The 18,986-nt window shown below is 37.3% G+C and overlaps 1 protein-coding gene across 4 annotated transcripts in view; it reads right to left on the bottom strand.

Moving 5' to 3' along the window:
- The window catches only part of NBAS (NBAS subunit of NRZ tethering complex), a 313,374-nt gene that overhangs the window by 200,494 nt on the left and 93,894 nt on the right, over positions 1 to 18,986 (bottom strand). The window lies entirely within an intron of this gene.

Raw genomic sequence — 18,986 nt, forward strand, 5'->3', positions numbered from 1 at the left:
AAAGAGGAAATTTTTTTTCTTTTTCACTTTATTCCCTTTATATTTTATCTATAGGAGATGATGGATGTTAGCTGAACCTATTGCGATAATCATTTCACAGTGTATGGAAATCAAACCATCATGCCGTGTGCCTTCAACTTACACAGGGATGTATGCCATTTATTTCTCAGTAAAACTGGAAAGAAAGCATATCACTAAAAAATGAAGAGGAGAACTAGGAAGGGAAAAAATAAGGCCTTTTTTTTCCCCTTCCTAGTAAGTCCTAATAAGGACTGGATGGAATTAAGAATAAATTCAGAAAGAACAGTGAGGTACAGATAGTAGAGTATGGTAACAGAGCAGAGCATCATTCCACACATCGGGCTGCACGCAGCACAGAAACCCAGCTGCCTGGCACCTAGCCCTGCGGTCTTTGGCATATAACTTTCTAAAGCGAAACACTTCAGACATTACCTTGAAGCCCCTTTTAGCTCTAATACTCCATAAACCCATGACAATAAATGAAACATTCTGAATTAAGAAGACAAAAATTTTAAGAACAAATTTCAATTGATCTGCTTTATAGTTCAATGAAACATTTTCTCTCCTGTTTCTGAGTATTAATAGTTGCAATTTTCTAAAATTTATCATAGCCCCAGGGAAAGGATTGCACTTTCTTATAATAGGTTGTATTTTGCTCTTTCTTCTCTTATGAGGTTATGTAACATGCCTTGCACAAGAAACACTTCGTAAACATTTGAATATTATGTCGGTGAAGAGATTAGTCCTCATGTACGAGGTAACAGGAGCCCACTGGGTGGTTTCAGGTAGAAGACGGAAGCTGAAAGGTCTGAGAACGGGCAGTGCTGTCCATCAGTCAACAGCATCCCCGTCAGATGATTACTGGTGCAAATTATCCGAAGTCAAAGTTTCCCGTTAGATATAGACAAGAAGAAATGTATTATACTTTATTTTATAAACACAGTTTTTGACCCACTTTGCAGCTAGCATGTAATGTCCTTGCAAACTGTGTACCAGAGACACATTCGTGAAGGCATCTGAGTTCATATTTTTAAATTTCTGCCTCACATAGATGATTATTTAGCATAGATGCCACAATCACACTATTTCACTTGTCACCAAATAAAAAACTATTTTATTTCCCTCTATGTCAATAACTAATACTTTATCACAGGCTACTGAAATGGAAAGTAAAGAAGAACATGGGGATACAACGATGATAATAATGTTCACTCCTCCAACAGAAGAATAAATTATAGAAGTGAATTAAGGAACAAGGAAAAAAAAAACGAACAAACGATTACTGCCTTTTCTAATTAAAGCAGACACGGTTCCATAGCTACATAAAATGCTTTCTAAAAGAATTTTAGAAAAATGTATCGCAAGTTGAGATTTGTACTTTCCACACAAAGTACATATTAGATACAAGGGTTATTACTGAAATGATTAATAGTGCCGTGGGACCCTCAGCAAAATAATATTCATTTGGTATTTAAAGACTAGAAAGCTATAAAACTTTGTTAAGCTTCACTGAACAGAAATGGGTATGAAAACATACCTATTTTTATCAGAATGCAGTATTAAAGACAAGTTCTGCTCAGAGGTACACTCCAAAAGGCAGGCCTGAAGAATCCTGAGTTGATAAAGTATTTTTGCTGCATTTTCAAAGTGAAGCACAACTAAATGTCTCTAAATGTGCTGGTCACCACTGATGTACAACTCTTAGTATATTTGCAATGATCGGCAACAGTATCTTTAACGTTTATTGATCTCTTACTATGGACTAGACAGGATAAAATACATTTAACCTACAGTATCTCACTTAGTCCTACCAATCTAATGTAGCTGGTGATAGGATCTTCCTCGTACTATAATAGGAAAACTGAGGCCTAAGTTAATTTGCCCATCCTCATAAAACTAATAAATGACAGTGCCAGGATTTCAACACAACCAGTTAGAATCCAAAACTTAAGACTTCCAGCGAGCACAGACCCCTAGAAAGGGCACAGGGTCTACAGTCCTGCCCCCACCCGCAAATCCATCCATTCTCATTTCTACCATTCCCGTGCTTCATACCTAAGAGCCACCAGGCAAGATGTGTAGGTGGCCGGAAGAGGGTCACTTGAGCCTTCCCGATATTTAACTCAGACAGCCCAATAAGGACCATTTACATGCATATCTAAAGTACAATATAAAACCAAACTCAATACCAGTAGCTTACTAATATGATGAAACTAACTGCTACCAAATATGGCTGGACCTTAGGTCTGATTACCGACACTTATGTAAAAGCAAAAAAAACCAAAAACTTTCTTTCTGCTCTTTTCTTACAGGATGTTTCTGCAAAGCAAGCTATTTTAAAACACATTTTAGGAGTTTAAAATACTTGCTATAAAAATACTGTAAGTTCTTTATCATGCTTCAAATAATTGCATTTCAAAAACAGGATCTCCTCCCTACCCAGAACATAAATTCTTTTGAGGGCAAAATTTTTGTTTGTTTTGTTTACTGCCATATCCTCAATACCTAAAATAGTGCCTGGCATTTAGCAGACTCTAAAATAATGTGGCAACTGAATTATTAAATGAAAGCATAAAGATTTTTTTTTAAGTGAACACTGTCAACTATACTCAATTTTTTTTCAAAAAAGTGCTCTCATGAGTATCACACAAATTCAAAATTGGAATAAAGCAATGAAAGGGGACAATCTGTTCATAAAAACAGATATGCCAAGGAAGTACATATACATATATATAGAGAGAGAGAGAATCTGCAGATCTGAGCATGAGAACACAAATACTTTCCTTATATAGACCACTACACGCTGATGAAACAGTAAGCTACACCAACCAGCAGTGGTGCACATCTAATCGAGGTAGTGGGACATGTCATGTTCTAGTTCAGGTGGGAAAAATATTTCAGAATATATATTTCCCTAAATCTCACAATTCTTCACACTTGAAAATAACTAACTGGATCTATCATTACCTTTTTAAAAATGCCCAAATTTTAGTTACTTATTCTTTCATAAGGTAAGCAGAATGATAGCACATACAATAAAATTCAGAGAAAACCTTTTTCATTAATTCTGTTCACAATAAACATATTAGTCATGTAAATCAGTCAATGGGCTAGGTGAAATTGTGGTTCACAAAAAACCTAGAGAACGCACTGCTTCCTTCTAAAGAATTGTAGAAGTTTGGGGAGTTGCAAAAGTCACACTCTGAATCTAAAGTTCCACAAACACAAAACACTTATATATACTTTGTTTCATCTTTGTCTTTTAGTGTTTCCACTTGGCTTAAGAAGTCTTAAAACTTAAATGCATCAACCCCCCACTAAAAATGGGAAGTACAGGGTAAACTTAAATGATCTCTTTACAAAATAATGGCTGCTTAATTTTAAGATTCTTTATATTAGAACCCTGTTCATTGTTTTATTCCAAACAATAACTTTGCTGGTTTCATCTGAAGGTAACATTTATCTGTCAGCAGGAAAGGAATGAATATTATAAGTTCTATTATGTTTGACTATTCTCTCACCAATTATTTCTCACACTAAATTTAAATGTTTTATTTCAAAGAAATTTTATCAAGAATAAACTTACAGAAAGTTCTTTTGCTCATGTTCTATGCCATGGAAACAAAAGGCAAAATAGACTGTGCATTACTACTAATTGCCACCATTTAATGCACTGGTTTTAAGATGTGGAGTTATATTTATTTCTGTTATTTAGCATAGAAGAAAATGTTCTGGTAAATAAAGGACAAGAAATAATAACTTGAGCCCACATGTATACTACACTGTGGTTACCATTACTGAACAAATCACATTGGTCTGAAACTCAGTGGGAAACCAATCAAAACGCTGTTTTCATTCAGAAGGCCAGGCTGGAAAAAAGCTATCTAAAGGCATCACTCCAAGTTCTCTTCTGAACCAACAGGATTCACTCTCATTAATATATGACCTAGAAAATACAGCAGATGAAGGAGGTATTTTGAAACTTAACCCATATTTTCAGATGTTAGCGAAGTATACAAGAGACCAGGGTGAAAATACCACCTCCAGGACTGGACTCTCCTCCCTGCTCCACCAGCTACTTCATCTGTTCTCTGGGACCCAGCTGCTTCATCTATTTAGCAAATACTGTAATATTATCTGCCCCAAATGAAGACAAGACTAGACAAATATTTTCTTGAATTCTAATCCATTATAATTAAGAGTACAGTCTCAGAAGTCTAACCTCTGTGACAGACGCCACCCACACAGCTGTGTAACCTTGAGGGAGTTCTTCAATCGGCCTATGCCTCAATTTCTCCATTAGTAAAACAAAGAATAACAGTATTAACCTCATTTGGATTTGGGGAGAATGAAGTGAGCACATCTAAAGACTTTAGAGTGGTACCTGATACATAATAAGTGTTCAACCATCATAAAAAGCATCATTATTCCTAACACCAGCAAGACGGTTTTCATGGGGAGTAAAACACAAGATCTATGTAACTGGGTGACATTTCAAGATCTACTTTATGATAAATAGTAACACTATATAAATAATACCAATGATTATTTTTACAAATACCTAGCAACTGCACACCATCCTGAACATATGGTACCTGGCCAACATAATAAGCAGTAATAAGCAGTGATGAGTTGATTTATGGGGTAGAAATAAGCAACAATATCTACAAGGCATCATCTCTCTCCCAAAATGCTTAAAACAAAGTTTGAAAATAAATATTTTACCATCAGCAAAGGATGACCTGATTACTTCTGTGGAGAAAAAAAGAACCATCGTGCATTGTTGGTGGGAATGTAAATTGGTGCAGTCAATGTAGAAAACAATATGGAGGTTCCTCAAAACCATATGATCCAGTAATTCCACGACTAGGTATTTACACAAAGAAAATGAAAACACTAATTTGAAAAGATACATGCACCCCTATGTTTACTGCAGCATTATTTACAAGAGCCAAGATATGGAAGCAGCCCAAGTGTCCATCAATGGATGAATGGATAAAGATGATGCGGTGTACATATATACAATGGAATATTACTCAGCCATAAAAAAGGTTGAGATCTTGCCATTGGTGACAACATGGGTGGACCTAGAGGATATTATGCTAAGTGAAATAAGTCAGAAAGAAAAAGACAAATACCATATGATTTCATTTATATGTGGAATCTAAAAAACAAATGAGTAAACAAACGAAAAGCAGAAACAGAGCACTTCGTGTTATGCAACTGATGAATTACTGAATCTACATCTGAAACTAATGATGGACTGTATATTGGCTAATTGAATTTAAATTAAAAAAAAAAAAAAGAAACCCATCAACACAGAGAATTGATGGTTACCAGAGGGCAGGTGAGTGGGGGGGGATGAGCAAAATGGGTGAAGGGTAGTGGGAGATATAAACTTCCAGTTATGGAATGAGTAAGTCCCAGGAATAAAAGGCACAGCTAGGGAATACAGTCAATGGTATTATAATAGCATTGAATGATGACAGATGGTAGCTACCCTTGCAGTGAGCATAGATAGCATAAGGTATAGACTTGTCCAATCACTATGTTGTGAAACTAAGACTACCCAGCTGAGACTGCGCTACTCTTGCAGCATTTACCTCACCGTTACTGTGATTATTTGCATACAAGTGATTCAGAGTGGGGGCACTTTACACCCTCAGTACCTAACTTAGAGAAGAGTGTCAGCAAAATGATTCAATCAAGTAATGACTCAGCAAGCTCCTTTTAAAAAGGAAGCATTATATTACTCTAACTTTTAAAAAAAACTCTACAAAAAAAAAAGAGAAAAATTTGCACTTCAGAAACCAAGTTGTATAGTGGCAATAGGAAGAAAATGTGGATTGAGATTTAAAAAGAATTTTTAAAAATTATAAATTCAGCACTTTAACCTCACCTAAATGGATACAAAAGCAGTCTGATTCATGGCATGCATATTTACAACGTTGTCTTTAATTGGCTCAATCAATGTGGTGATCTTTAGAGGAAAAAACAATTAAAACCTTCTGTCATGTTCCTAGATAAAGCTCACCTGACCTTCTTCCACATTACTAAGCTTTGTATGTATTCCCATTAGTGCTGTCACTGCACAGAATTACGGATGGTCCCCAACTTAGAATGGTTCGATTTACAATTTTTTTTACTTTACAATGGCGTGAAAGGGATATGCATTCAGTAGAAACTGTACTTTGAATGCTGAAGTCTGGCCATTTCCTGGGCTAGTGTTACGCGGTATGATACAGTCTTCTGATGTTGGACAGCGCCAACGAGCCCAGCTTCCAGGCAGCCATGGGACCCACCACGAAGGATGAACACCCAATTTACTCACAACGCTTCTGTAATCATGCAACCATTCTGTTTTTCCTTTCAGTACAGTATTCAATAAATTACCTCAGATGCTCACCACTTCATTATAAAATAGGCTTTGTGTTAGATGATTTTGCCCAACTGTAGGCTAGTATTAAGTATTATGAACACGTTTAATGTAGGCTAAGCTATGATATTCAGTAGGTTAGGTGTATTAAATGCACTTTCAACTTAATATTTTCAACAATGGGTTTATCAGGCTATAACCCCATCATAAGTCACGTAAGATATGTACAATTATTTATTTGTGTCTTGCTCCTTTACTAAACTATAAGCTCCTTCAAAGTTTGAGTCATTTTTGTATCTTTAGTGCAATACCTGGCATTCATTTAAACCCCGCTAAATACTTGATGGATAGATGGATGGAGAGATGGACAAAGTGAAGGACTGAATACGAGTAATAAACAAAAACAAACACTAAACCACAGGGTATGTACAGCTCATGATCAATATGCTTTTTCTGTGCCTAAAGATTTAGACAAGGTACTTCAGGGTTTGTTCAAATTTTTCTGTTTTAAAATTTCTGAAATGCGGGGCACCTGGGTGGCTCAGTCGTTAAGCGACTGCCTTCGGCTCAGGTCATGGTCCCGGGGTCCTGGGATCGAGCCCCGCATCGGGCTCCCTGCTCGGCGGGAAGCCTGCTTCTCCCTCCCCCACTCCCTGCTCGTGTTCCCTCTCTCGCTGTGTCTCTCTCTCTGTCAAATGAATGAATGAACCCGTCTGAAGTGGGCTGTGCAGCCTCCCACCGTACGGCACGCCCTCAGCAACCCCGCGGACACTGTACACGCCGCAGGCGGCTCCGGGCCTGTGCGCAAGCACGCAGGAGCACAAAGAAAAGCAAACGGTCCGAAGCTTTAGATAAACCAAGAAGCACGAAAGGCGGTTTGCCCTAAGACACTGCTGTGTACGTCTTTTTATAGCCTTTCCATCATGAGTTCTCTGGATCTAGGCCAAATTACACTGCAGACTAACGTACAATCACGACTAAAGAAACGAAAATCCCAGAAATGAAGACAGAGACTCTGACGTCAATTCCACAGGCTGTGGTTGGGAAGACAATGGTCTAAGTATCTGTGGTGCAAGTAATTCTAACACATCTTTCCTGCTGATGAAGTTCAAAACGAAACTGGATATTGTAGGAAAAGAAAGAAAGCAAAGCATTAGAGAATTTGAAGGAAATGGGTCTAATATGTTTTAGTATAGATTCTTACTACATAACCCACACTCATTCCCATAATCAGAAACAGGAAGGACAGGAAGGACACAGGAAAAGGAGAGGGAGTTGACCCTGGAATAAAAACAGACTCCAGATTATTCACAAACAATAATATTTATTATTTATGAAATGCAGAAAAAGGCTGGAAAAAAATGAATTGTAGTAAGACAAGAGCAAGTGGCTAGCACACATGTAAGTGGTGGCCCAGGAAAGAGTGTGTGAATTAAGGAGGGGAGGTGGGGGGAGAAAAAAAATGCTGGGAGAAATAATAGGCATGAATTTCCTAAACTTGGTGTAGATCCAAAGAAGTCAATAAGCAGCAATGAGAATAAACACAAAGAAAACCACATCAAGGTGCATCATAATCCAAGAGCTCAAAACTAGGTATAAAGAAAATCTTAAAAACAAAGAAAATGAGACACATGATGTAAAGAGAAATGGTAAGAAAGACAATCAGCCTCATGGAGGATAATGGAAGACGACAGTGGAGCGAAACCTCTGAAGGGTTAAAGGATAAAAGTGACAGCCTAGAATCCTATACTCAGCAAAAGTATTTTCCAAAACAAAGGCAAGATAAAGACTTCTTCAGGCATACAAAAGCAGAGAATGCATCGCCAGCAGACTAGCCCTACAAGAGATGCCAAAGAAAGCCTTTCAGACAAACAAAATTGGTATCAAGATACAAATCTGGACCTACAAAAGGCAATGAACAGCAGTGGAAACAGTAAATACATGTGCAAATATAAAGCACATTTTTAATTTTTCAAAAAGTTACTGATTAAAGCGAAAATGATAAAAATGTATTGGGGAGTTCATAACATATGTAAAAGTTAAATATAGGACAACAATCATTCAAAAGCCAGCAGGGAGAAAAATGGAAAAATACTGTGGTAAGGTTCTTACATTATACATGAAGCTCTACCGTATTATTTGAAGGTAGACTATCGTAAGCTAAAGACACATGCTGTAGACACTAGAGCAACCACCAAAAGAAAAAAAAAGGTATAGCTAATAATCCAATAAAGGAAATTAAATGGAATTATAAAAATAGCCAATTCAAAAGAAGGCAGGAAAAGAGAAAAAGGCAAACAATGAATGGAACAAATGATAAACAAATACCAAGATGTCATCTTTGAACTGAACCATACTGAACTGTGCATCACATATAAATAGCCAGAGCATGACAACATAGAGACAGAGATTACAAGATTAAACAGCAAGATTCAATTACAGTTAACCCGTGAACAACACCGGTTTGAACTATGTGGGTCCATTTATACACAGATTTTTTTCCGATAAATACAATATAGTACTGCAACTGTTTTTTCTTCCTTATGATTTTTTACTAACATTTCCATTTCCCTAGCCTACTTTACTATAAAAATACAGTATATAATACAAACAATATATGTGTTAGTTGATTATTTATGTTACTGGTAAATTCTGGTCAACAATAGGCTATTAGTAGTTAAGCTTTGGGGGAATCAAAAGTTACACGTGGACTTCTGACTGCACAGGGGGGTCAGTGCCCCTGACACCCACGTTGTTCAAGGATCAGCTGTATATTATCTATAAGAAATATACTTTAAATATTAAAAAAAAAACAAAATAACAATGTACATCCAGCTTTAGAAAAGTATCCAATTTGAAAGACATCAGAAACCTGAGCTCTGTTGAGAGTAAGAATAGTTACTTATGCTTTTCCAGAGTTTAGGTAAAATAGTCTGCACAAGCCACTCCATTTCTTTCACAGACAAAACTAAGCTGTGGCGTCAGAAGTCAGGGTAGTGGTTCTCTTGGATGAGGTGACTACAAGAAGGTAAACAGGACAGGGGATAAGGGATGCTGACAAAGTCGTTCTTCAACTCGTTCACGAATTCACCAAATTGTACATTTACGGTTTGTTCATTTTCCTGTATATATAATTCAATACAAAGTAAAAATAAAAACTTTAAAATTGCCTTCGAAATAAGGTCCACTAAGCAACTTCTTGATTAATAATCTGGAACCTCAGGTACCCAATTCCAGGAAAGGGGTGCTGTCCCAGATGAGCAATCAAGCATCAGTGTCATCAGGAGGGATATTCCTTATTATAACTTGACATTTTGTTCATTCATCAGTCTCTTGCAAGCCTACTTAATGCGCCTGAAACTAAAAGAATCTGTGACATGACATGCTTATCAACATGCACCAAGGACATGGTGCTGCCACCATAGCCACACCCTCGGCTACTCTAACCACTGCCGTACACGGGATGCCACCGCCATGCTCGGAACAGTGGCAGAGGACATCACTCTTACATTACTCAAGCGTCACAATACCTCCGCAATGTCCCCATCCCACACATGAAGAAACTCAAGTTTAGAGAAGCTAAGTGACTTCCCAAATGTAACACAGCTAGCAAAGTATCAGGACCAAGACACACCCCCGTGTTTTTGATGAAAGTCTTCGCTCTTCCTGGAGTACCACTGTCCTACCGCTTCTCTCCATCAAACAGATGGCAATACCATGTCACGTGATCCCAACATTTACGTATGTCACGGAGTTTTTTCCCTACAGTCATTACATATAGTATCAAAACTTTTGGGATTAAAAATTGGGTATGTATGGAGGTCAAAACATTTCTTAAAATAATGCATGGACTTTGTGTATGAAATATGAATTTGATTCTTAATAGAATTTTTCTTATTACAAATACAATATTTAAACAGGCTTGTCTATATCAGAAATTGGGAAAGTGTCTCACAGGGTTATTTATATGTTAATTAAATATAGTGTGATAAAGAGATTCACTGCTGTTACAGACAAGTATTTACATATTAATGAAATCTTGACTGGAAAAGACATTGTGTGATCAAGAAGAATTATAGGGACTATTTCCCTAAGGTAATTCAACCATTCAGAAGATGTTATAATCTACTTAAGGATCACATGTTCAGAATTATTGGGCAGGGTACTTAAAGCATGGAGGAAAATGAATAATAAAAGAAAAATCTCATCTCCATGAAGAGAGTTATCATTTGGTACCATAAGGTAATGCTGAATCTAGTAACAGATTTTTAGGAGAGTGCATTAGTTTAAAAAACAAGTACCCTCAAAGAGGTCTTAATTTCAAATAAAATTAGAAACTTCGAACGGCATTAAGCCATATTAAAAACATTTGACAACATTACATATATACACTAAAATAACAGTGCAATTAAAATTATTTTTAAAATAACTCCCTATTTCAGCATATATTTCTACTAATGCCTCTCATTTTTTGCCCTGAAAGCAGGATAACAATCCCTTTTCTGTTTATCCCATAAACATGCTGTGAGAATTACATGTGAAACATAAAATTGGTTTGTAAATTTAAAAAAAAAAAGTTCCATACTCAAAAGAGGAAATGAATGAACAAATCAGTACATCTTCATTTCTTTAGTACTTCTCAGAGTACCAAATACATAACAAATATCAGTATCAACATACTTTCCAAAGCCCATAAAAAAATACTGGGAAATAATATTCATCTCCACCTTCTTAATCAAAGAAATTGCCCTAAATGCATTTTGTTGCTTTACATAAATAGAAAGACAAGAACTAACTGAGTCAAGATCTAACGTGCCCATAGCGCCCGGAGACAAGCAAACCAATTATCCCACGGCTAGCCCCAGACCCTGCTCCCAGACAGTTGAGGTGATTAGCTTTTCCTTTCTGATCCAAACACCAGGTTATCCTTGGATTCAGAAACTGCCAACATATCCCGTTTTGTAAAGTACTCTCTATACTCCTCTCACCACAGAAGGCCAAATACTTATTCCAAGTCTAAAATACAAACCAATTTATTGTTCTTTGTTCACAGCAGTTCAGAAATAAACTGCACATATGGGAATTGAATTTTGATTAGGTAACTAATCAATTTTCAATTCTAAAGGGAAAAGAAACACTTTTATTTTTCTCTTGAGAATCAAACAAGTGAATGCAATGCCCCAATTTTTTCCATAATTATTTCATCATCCAAGCTAGTTTAGGTGATATTTCCATTACAATAACAAAATTACAGTGGGAATGACCAACAGAATGACCAACAGAAACTGCTTTTTAGTAATTTCAGAGAAGAAAAAAGAAATCTTTATGAACAAGAGTAGGCTACATAAAAACATAAGGAAAAACAGATTCCTGATTGTTTACTGGAAATCCTGTACATTAATTCATTTCATTTCAACTAACAAATTCACCAGGAACATCTTTTGTCCAGGTGAAGACTGAGTGGGTAAAACAATTTCATGTTAAATATTCAGACGACTCTTTCCTCCTCAAACTTCCCAATACCAAAAATCACACTCAACTTTCAACATCTAGAGCAAACTTTACCTCTTCCAAGAAGGCTTTCCTGATTTACCTCCTTTGTAACAGACAGTAACCTCTCCCATCTCCAAACCCATCTGTACTCGTCCTATAACATGTATTTTAATTGTATGATAGTTACATCTATACCTAACCTACCTGGTATCTTCTCTACTAGATTCTAATTTACCTGTGGACAGGGACCACATTTGACTCACATCACACAATCTCAAATGACTCCTCCCTCTTCTTTAAACTGTTCTTTCAATGAAAACGAAATAAGATAAAGCAATATAAAAATGCTTTAATCTTTAAATCAGTTTCATAGGTACTCATGATTTGTTATAAACGTCACTTAAAAAAGATTAAAATTCAAAAATCAGCATCTGCTTTGAAAGAAACATTAATATGCTTCTTATGGGAGAGAAACTTCCAGAATATCCTTAAAACTATGAAACTAAGCCACCATTAATTGATTCCAGTACGGTCTTCTGTTGTCTTTCAAGGAGAATAAACAAAAATTTACAGCTCGGAATTAAAAGCTGCTTAGGGTCAACTCTGACTTCAACAAAAAAGGTGGTTCAAATTATTTCTATTAAAAAAAAAAAAGATCACCCAGTAATATAAAATATCAGAGCATCAACAATTCAAAACTGCAAGTGTAGTAAAAGTAAACTTCTACCTATCGTTCAGTTGTGACTAAGGGAACAATATCATCTGATTTTCTAAGGATAAATTATTTAGTAATGATTTAAGTTATAAGATAAAATCAATTTGACCAAAATCAAATTTGTCCTACTGGGAATTTTAATAAAATGCATATTGATGTTTTGCTATTTTAAGAGATAAATTTTATGTTATTGTAATTATAGAAAAAGTCTCCATGTTTGGCTACTCAAACCCAAGATTTAGAAAACAAAGTGTTAAAGGAGATACTAGAAGTTCCCTTCACTTTGTACACCCTTTTTATCACCAAGAGATGAAGAGGTTTTCCATAGGAAGTGAGGCAATAATGGTAACCTTGCATCTCAAACTAGAATTCATCTTCATCCTTTACTTCATTTGGGAACTACTTTTGCAGCATAAATAGAAACATGACCCACAGATGGCAAGCCACTCTAAATTTCATTTAATCGTAATATTAACTTCCCTGAAAGTGTATTATGCCGGGGCACCTGGGTGGCTCAGATGGTTAAGCGTCTGCCCTCAGCTCAGGTCATGATCCCAGGGTCCTGGGATTGAACCCCACATCGGGCTCCTGGCTCAGTGGGGAGCCTGCTTCTCCTTCTCCCTCTGCCTCTCCCCCTGCTCATGCTCTCTCTCTCTCTCTGTATCTCTGTGTCTCAAATGAATAAATAAAATCTTTAAAAAAATAAAATAAAAAATTTTTTAAAAAGTATATTATGCCTGCAGGATATTATGCTAAGTGAAATAAAAGAGCCACAAAAAGACAAATACTGCACAATTCCACTTCCGTGAGGCACCTAGAGTAGACAGCTTCAACCAGATACAAAGCAGAATGGTGCTGGTCAGGGGCTGGGTTGAGTGGAAAATGGGGAGTTGTTTAGTGGGCAAAGAATTTCAGTTTCACAAGATAAAGAGTTCTGGAAATTGGTTGAACAAGGTGAATGTATTTTCTACTGAACTGTATGCTGAAAAATGGTTAAAATGGTAAATTTGATGTTATGCATTTTTTACAATTAAAATTTTTTCTAAAAAAGTAAAAAGCTTATAATGGTCACATGGTCTTAACGGCCCCCACGCATAACAGAGCCAAAAATATGCAAAGCCAAAAATATGACTTCGAAATGCACAAAAGATATATTCATTCTGAATCGAACTGTTGAAGAACACAATTAGCCTATCACCTTGCTGGATTATCAAGTGGGGCAGAGAGCACCACAAAGAGATTAGAGCCTAGGAAAAGTAGGAATGATTCAGGGTTAGCAAGGGAATAAAATGCCAGGGACAAACATGCGCTACAGTATGCGTGGCACAAAGAGGTCCTGGGTCTGCAGGTCATGGGGAGAAGTGCTTCTGCCAGTCACACAACTTATCATACTGTTTTGCAGTGTTGTTCTAAAGGAACGCAGGTGAAAGTGCTTTCTACTTCTACGATCTAGAAAAAGAGCAGTTTCTAAATAGCCAGGTATGTACTGACATAAGATTAGGCTGACATCCTACATGATCTAAACAACGAATGACTTAACGTCTTTTACCCAGCCTCTTACGATTTTTAGTCTTAATGGGATGTCACATAAATTACCATGCAGCTGAAGGCAGAGAATGATTAGAAGTCAACAAATAATTCTTACAATCACAAATTCAGAAAAGAAAACAAACGTCTGCAACACATTTTTATGGTTCACGCAAGTACAATCCATCTGCATGTTACAGCACGCTTTTCAAACTTTCAGTCACCAAATAATCTAACTAAACTCAGATATTTACAAGCAACAAACTGCCAAGTTACTATAGTAACAGCTTGTCTAGGACAAGGACAATGCAATGTTCTGGATATTTGACTTCCATCAACAGAGTTTTACCACTTGTAACTATAAAATACTTTAAATATTGTAATATCCCCAAATACATTAAATAATGCAATCTTTCCTTATTGAATCTGGAAATGATCCAGGAATATAGATATGAGTATCAATTTTCATTATCTAGCAAATATATGTGTCAAAGAATTTCCTGACTGATATATATATACAGCAGAGTTTATTTCCATATATTAAAAATAAATGAAATCTAAACACATGTGGTATCCCAGATTGGATTCGGAAACAGAAAAAGGGTATTAGTAGAAAAACTAATTATATCCAAATAAATCTGTCATTTAGTTAACAGTATTGTACAGTCAGTTCTGCTATACTGTTTTGAAGATGCAAATTTGTTCCAGTGATATATACGAGGGAACAACTTGAGCGTAACACAAATTTCACATTTGCTGACGCCCAATTTCATCCAGAAGAAATGTTAGGTGCACACAGAAAACTGAACCCAGCCATGTCGGGTTATACATGCAGGGATACCCAAACATCTACCAACGACCTCAGTTTCCACAGTGTGTTAGGAAGCCCCCATCCACATCTGGTGGCACAACTTTCCACGAATTTCTAACCACCCCTCTTCCTCCATTTCCCAATAACGCAGGAGTGCAACTCTTCCAACACCCACTTCCACATGCAAAGTCTTTCTAAGGGTTTTTTTTTTAAGGTAAGTGCCATATTTTAGTATTTGCGTGTCTGTTATCCATGTAAAACATGTAAAAATATGTTAGGACTTTCATTTAGGTTTGTTTCACTGAACAAAGTTTTTGAGTGCTGGACCATTAATCCCACTTTTCCCACCAGCCCTGTGGTTTTCACTGCAAGATTTTGCATAGTCAGTGATTTTTAGGAGTGCGTATGTCATGTTACAGCAGAACTGACTATTCCAGTGACAATTTCTTAGTTTTGACAAATGTGATATGATTATATGGGAAGAAAGGAGAAGCCAAGTGAAGGGCATACAGGAACTCCCTGTATTCTCCCTTCAACTTTTCTATAATTATAAAGTTACGCCAATAAGAAGTTTAGAACAGTAAGCATATGAAGTAGATAAAGCCAAGGCCCTACTATAGGATTCTGCATTAACAACTGCTGACACTTACATAGCCTTTATTTGGTGCCAAGCACTGTTCTCAGTGTTTTATATACACTGACTCATTAAACATTCTCACAAGGCTAAGAGGTGGGTGTTACAATCATGCCCATTTTATAGGTGAGAAGACTGAGGTGCATTTAAGAAAAGTTATCCAAAAACACAAACTAGGCTACCTGGCTCTAGAACCGAAGCTCTTACCCCAATGCTACTTCAACAGACAACTGTTCAAAATACAACTTTTTAAACTAGGTTACTTCCGTCATTCTGGAAAGATTCTACAATAGGAAAAGAGGCATAAAAGGAAAAAATAAAATAATCTTTCTAAAACATGCCATAAATATAAAAAATCCCAGAAGTTAAAAAAAAAAATCCCTTTTATAAAAACCTCTATTAGCAAAAATTGTGACAGCTAATAAAGATAGTAAGAAATGTCACCTTTGTACTTCAACTAAAACAGTCAACTAGAATATAAAGTATACACATTTTATAGCAATGACAAACTGAGGATAGCTAAGAAAAAGATGTATCGTCTAGGATAGAAAATGTAATTTCAAAGTTTTACAAAACTCGCTCACATTTCATCACTGTCAAACACACATGATAATTTAAGAATGACAATATAAAACACAAAATTAACACATGTCACAGAAGTTTCCCAGCAATCATAATCATCAAATTTGGTTCAAACACAATTGGCTCATCAAACTTTGGGTAAATGCCAAAGCAAAAGTTCTGCCTACAGGATCTCGACATGAGGTAAGTAAAAGGCCACTTTGTTGGCATAACTTACTATTGCTTCCCAAGATATTACATGGCTTGAACTCTAAAATGCAAAACCCTACCTACCCTCCCATGTACACTCTACACAGTGAATACACAAGGCCCTTCCCTTATGGATATGATATTCATTCATTCATTTACTCATTCATTCAACAAATATTTACTGAGTGCCTACAACATGCCAGGCAATCTTCGAAATGCAGCAGGGGCTAAGGAAGGGAAGAACACACCAAGTCCCTGTCCTACTAGAACTGCTATTTTAGCAGGGAAGCAAATAACAAGATAAGTAAACAGAGGGGCGCCTGGGTGGCTCAGTTGGTTAAGCGACGGCCTTTGGCTCAAGTCATGATCCTAGAGTCGCGGGATCGAGTCCCATATCGGGCTCCCTGCTCAGCAGGGAGTCTGCTTCTCCCTCTGACCCTCCCCCCTCTCATGCTCTCTCTCTCTCATTCTCTCTCTCAAATAAATAAATAAAATCTTAAAAAAAAAAGATAAGTCAATAGAACTCAAGCTAAGGTAGGGGTGATAAATGCTAGCAATAAAATAAAGCAGGAAAGGAGGATTTAAAGTGCGGGTAAAATCATAAATAGGATGGCCAAGGGAGATGAGATAAAGTGGAGAAGACACGCAACCGTATGTTATGTTAGGTGTACGTGCTACGAAGAAACACCTGCTAAGGGCAAAAGCAGTGGGAGGGAGCGGAGGCTATGGAAAGAGAGTGGTCAGAGAAGGAGACTGACCTTTGAGAGGAGACTCAGAAGAAGTAAGAGGCCCAGTCACATGAAGATCTGGGAGAAGGGTGCACCAGACAGAGGCACACTGGCCTCGAAAGCCCGATGGCGGGGGCAGGCATGGCACGCGCCAGGGCAGAGAGGCCTGTCGGGTAGGAGGGAGAAAACAGGGGACTGGACACCACTGTCCTAAGGGCAAGCTGAAGACCGTGCAGAGTTCCACAGCCATTCTGCCTTCTGGGAGCCACACATTTAGAGGTGAGTAGCTGGTTTCAAATCCATTTAACAGATTACTGAAAAGTCATTTCTTGCAAAATACAAGTGGAGGGGCTAACGGGCCGATAAAGCAGGATGAAACAGGCTCGGCTGCTGAGCAGTATATACGCTCAGAGAAAAAAGGCACGTGTACAGAAAGTTCTACTGTCCTTGAAGGCAGTAAATGAGGAAGAGGGAAGATCATGTTACTAGTTTTCAAACATTGCAACTGAGGAGGCTTTAAAAAAAGGGGGGGGGGGCAGAAAAGGCTGCAAATGTATTAAGAGTCTTTTCAAACTCTTATTTCCTCCTCAGTTTGAAAGCATGATGCTGTACGCAGGAATTTCTCTTGATGCCTCAAACATACCTGATTAACTCCTGCTAAAGAGGAAGTGTGTTTTCCTCACTTCAGAATCCCTCCCACAGTGCCAGGCACACAGAGAGCGCTCAGCAAACGGTGGGGTGGGGACATGCAGAGGGGCACTCGAGTTCCAACAAGAGACACTTTGTGTTGCTCTGACTTGAAAGTGACTGGAAAATAAATACCAAGTATTCAAAGAAGAATAAATTTCCTCAAAAAGGAAATGATTTCTATAAACAGATCTTATTGATCCACGCATCCATTAGAATAAAACTTGAAGCTGGGGAAGAGAGTCAGGCTTTCACTCTGGGCTACAACAGCACCGGACTCGTGAATTAAGGTCATCAGAGCCTCAGTGAGACACTAATCAGGGTGCCTCCACTGTTAAAGGTAAAAAGTCTATTCTGTTGTACTTCCTTCAGGACTTTGATTTCTCTTATAAATGGACACGAGAGAGCCCTAATTGATCCAGCAAGCAAAACATTTTCAGAGATCGATTACACAAGCACCAGCCTAGGCCATGAGAATCCAAAAATAAGGAGATGGTCTCTACCTTAAAGAGTCAGTGTTGGGTTGAAAGTTGGATGTTTATTAAAAAAGGGAACAAGAGGAGAAAAGCTGAACTAAAAACGACTAACTAAAATACACTGTAAAGGGGCACCTGGGTGGCTCAGATGGTTAAGCGTCTGCCTTCGGCTCAGGTCATGATCTCAGGGGTCCTGGGATCGAGCCCCACATTGGGCTCCCTGCTTGGCAGGAAGCCTGCTTCTCCCTCTCCCTCTACTGTTCTCCCTGCTTGTGCTCTCTCGCTCTGTCAAATAAATAAATAAAAAATCTTTAAAAAAAAATAAAATAAAATAAAATAAAATACACTGTAAAAAGGGTTATACTACAAGAACAAAGAATGATGAAAATATAGGAAAAGGAATAAGTCTATGGAAGACCTCACAAAAGAGGCTATGCCTAAAATAGACCACAGGTTTGCTTTGCAGCCACATAAAATCATAAGAAGACAGAGACAACACTGTTAAAACCTACTGTTGTTCCTCATTCTTTCTAATTAGAGCAAAACTACACTCAATGAGACTTTCTTGAGAAACAAAAATCTTTATTTCCTTAATGTGTTTAAAATGAATATAAAGACTCCTAAGAAATGAGTCTTTTCAAAATTTGTCTAAGCAACATATCCCAACACAATGATTCCAAATAACTTTATCTTCTATTACCCTTCGCTATAATAACCCAGTCACATACCAAGCTTCAGGCAGCTGAA

This window comes from Phoca vitulina, unplaced genomic scaffold (genome assembly GCF_004348235.1).
Source record: "Phoca vitulina isolate PV1807 unplaced genomic scaffold, GSC_HSeal_1.0 scaffold42, whole genome shotgun sequence".
Taxonomy (NCBI): domain Eukaryota; kingdom Metazoa; phylum Chordata; class Mammalia; order Carnivora; family Phocidae; genus Phoca; species Phoca vitulina.